Genomic DNA, 2,852 nt, shown 5'->3' on the forward strand with positions numbered 1-2,852 from the left:
AATATAATTCCTATTAATATTATTCCCGTTCCAAATATTTGTTTATAGTGGAATCTCAAACAGAATTATAACGCATCTTTAAAAGATTTATCGAAATAACAGGAATATACTTTAAGTTAGCATGATTCATCTTATATATTTAATTTATTATAGCTATCAAATAAATCACTCCTCAAATAAGAACGTTTTATATCAAATTACTGTAAAGTAATTATTTAACTAAAAAAAAAAAAAGGCCTTTAAAGCTTCATACCTTTAGGAGCTTTGGGAGATATTAAATGTTATAATAATTAATTAATAATAATAATTAATATGTTATATTATTAAATGTTCCCAAAAACGAGTTGGACATCATCACACATTGGCGAGACCCTGCAGTACCGCTGTGGACCCCCAGGGGTCGCCAAATCACTGTCAATGACCGGGCATTCGTTTCTCTAGTGGTCAAATCATTATTGCACATTGATAGCTTAATACATTTTCTTAAAATAATTTCTGCATGTTTTGGATGTTCATAATGTTAAGCATGAATAAAGACATTAATCCATCAAGACTTAAGATTTATCCTACTCAATCAACAACAACAACAAATCTTCAAATTGAATGATGTTCATTTTAAATTCAAGAATATGGTTTCAGTGAAGCAAATGATACTGGCAGGGAAATAATGTTCCATATGTTGACATTAGTTAACTACATTAACATGAACTAACAGTGAAAACACTTCTAAAGCATTTATTAATCTTAGGTAATATTAATTCCAACATTTACTACAATCAAAAGTTGTATCAGCTAATATTATTTAATGGACCTGAGCTAACATGAACTAACAATGAACAGTTGTGTTTTAATTAACTCATGTTAACAAAGATTAATAAATACTGTAACATCATTGTTATGATGCTAGTTAATGCATTAATTAATATGACCAAAAAAAGTCAAATGTGTGACTTTTACTTTGATAATCTAAAATAATGATCTCCTTTTACTTTGTGTTGCATAACACAACACAACACACTTGTCCACACACACACACACGCACGCACACACACGCACGCACACACACGCACGTACTCGCACACGCACGCACACATCCCAAAAAATCGAGGAAGGAATACTGAAACCGAAGGATGTGCCTTTATCTGACTGTCCCTCTTTGTCTAATCTTACCTATTTGTGTGTGTGTGTGTGTGTGTGTGTGTGTGTGTGTGTGTGTGTGTGTGTGTGTGTGTGTGTGTGTGTGTGTGTGTGTGTGTGTGTGTGTGTGTGTGTGTGTGTGTGTTTCCTTTCTTCTGTCTATTTGTCAATAAGAGATAGCCTCTTATTTGGTACAAATTTACGTGTGTGTGTGTGTGTGTGTGTGTGTGTGTGTGTGTGTGAACAGTGTGTGAACAAAGATCAGTATTGTGTCATGAAATTCATGCTATTCAGGACATTTCCCATCATGACACAATACTGATCTTTGTTGCTCTTTCTTACTCAATTATAATACAGATGTAACAGTCTGATGTTGCTTTCTTTTAATTTGAGTTTTCTTATCAAAAATAATTACCTTGCACTATATTCAAAATAATGTTTGATATAATTGTTTTAAATGTGAAACACACATGCACACACACACACACACACACACACACACACACACACACACACACACACACACACACACACACACACACACACACACACACACACACACACACACACACACACACACACACACACACACACACAAAATAGGTAAGATTAGATAAAGAGGGACAGTCAGATAAAGGCACATCCTTCGGTTTCAATATTCCTTCCTCAATTTTGTGGTGTGTGCGTGCGTGTGTGTGCGTGCGTGTGCGAGTGTGAGTGTGAGTGTGCGTGCGTGCGTGTGCGTGCGTGTGTATGTGTGTGGACAAGTGTTATGCAACACAAAGTAAAAGGAGATCATTATTTTAGATTATCAAAGTAAAACTCACTTTTTTTGGTCATATTAATTAATGCATTAACTAGCATCATAACAATGATGTTACAGTATTTATTAATCTTTGTTAACATGAGTTAATTAAAACACAACTGTTCATTGTTAGTTCATGTTAGCTCAGGTCCATTAAATAATATTAGCTGATACAACTTTTGATTGTATTAGTAAATGTTGGAATTAATATTAAGATTAATAAATGCTTTAGAAGTGTTTTCACTGTTAGTTAATGTTAATGTAGTTAACTAATGTCAACATATGGAACATTATTTCCCTGCCAGTATCATTTGCTTCACTGAAACCATTTTCTTGAATTTAAAATGAACATCATTCAATTTGAATTTTTTTTGTTGTTGTTGATTGAGTAGGAGAAATCTTAAGTCTTGATGGATTAATGTCTTTATTCATGCTTAACATTATGAACATTGGTGTCTGATTTCCATCTAATAGTCAAGTCAATCACCCTTACTAATAATACGGGTCCGCTTTTATTATTTGTATTATATTGCAGCGCTGGATGATATTTGTTAGATGGCATAACAGCAGAAAAGTCAAAACACTTTTTTATAATTTTTAAATATATAATATATAATAAAAAAATCTAAAATTTTGTCAAAATGTTTTTGACAAACTTTGCTTTGTATCATATTACATAGATAATCAACAGGGAGACATGACAGGGTTACTACACCTTTTGTTCTGACTTTTCACTACAAACACATATTTACATAAATGCTAATGTGTTTCTAAATTTTTATAATTTCTACTTTTACGTATCAGAATCATGATTTTATAATTCTCTGATATAAGGTCTACTCGAACGAACACCGTATATATTTTTAAGATTTAAAATATCATGAAAGCACCAGAAACCAAAATACACATA

General features: G+C 32.4%; 1 protein-coding gene across 1 annotated transcript in view; it reads right to left on the reverse strand.

Annotated features, from left to right (window-relative positions):
- Window positions 1–2,852, reverse strand: part of LOC309482535 (uncharacterized protein) — a gene marked incomplete at its 5' end in the record, with an annotated part of 153,587 nt that overhangs the window by 13,578 nt on the left and 137,157 nt on the right. The window lies entirely within an intron of this gene.

Source organism: Leuciscus leuciscus, assembly GCF_965113295.1.
Source record: "Leuciscus leuciscus genome assembly, chromosome: 19".
Taxonomy (NCBI): domain Eukaryota; kingdom Metazoa; phylum Chordata; class Actinopteri; order Cypriniformes; family Leuciscidae; genus Leuciscus; species Leuciscus leuciscus.